Below are 922 nucleotides of genomic sequence, written 5' to 3' on the forward strand. Positions count from 1 at the left end.
TAATAATGGAAGGGGAGGATGAAGAATACTTAAGCTACCCCTTGAAATCCTTGCACAGAAACGTCTTTTTTCAGGGGTGACAATTATTAATGGGAAAAAAAGGTAAGAGATAGACACAGATAATCACAATCTGGCTTTCTTTCACTCTTGTCTATCTATTTAGCTATCTGTCTATCTATATCTTTTGTGGCAAAGGTTGTAGAGGTGAAGAATTAGGGAGAGAAGGAATACTATAGTTACCCATTGAAAGACGCGATATTTCAAGGGTGACAATTATTAACGGGAAAGAGACGAGAAATACATATATAATGAGAAACTGGCTTTATTTCACCCTCAGCTGATCGATAGATAAGAGGATCGGATAGTAGACTTATGTATTTCAGGGGTGACAATTACTAACGGGAAATAGAGACGAGACACTGGGCCTCGATCTCACAATTTCCAAAGGCCACAAGGGAGGTACTCGGGTTCTCCTGACAGTTTTTTTTAGGTTCATGGCACGGAGGAAGGGTCATACTACCACCAGGGTCATACAAGTAACCCTGGAAATGCCCAAACTCCTACGAAAGCCTTGTCAAATATGTGAACTTGGGCGCTGAAAGGTTTTTGACCCTTGGCTTCAGGCTTTCTCAGCAGTATTCAAAACTAAACCTATAAGACACTGAAGGAAATATTTCAGTCAGGCTCTATTAAATGAACACTAAAAGGCAAGTTTCATCGTATTTCTTAACACATACATTCAAAATACGTGGCAGATGAGGTGTGGTAATATGGCGCAGAACACTATTCGATCAAGATTGACAGGTTGTGGTGGGAAACTCGCCTCAATGTCATCTTAATATGCACTCCAGGAAAAGGTACACCAAGAACAGATGCTGTTTATACGAATTACTAACAGAGGAAGGTTTTAAGAGCTCTGAAC

This window comes from Eriocheir sinensis, chromosome 9 (genome assembly GCF_024679095.1).
Source record: "Eriocheir sinensis breed Jianghai 21 chromosome 9, ASM2467909v1, whole genome shotgun sequence".
NCBI lineage: Eukaryota > Metazoa > Arthropoda > Malacostraca > Decapoda > Varunidae > Eriocheir > Eriocheir sinensis.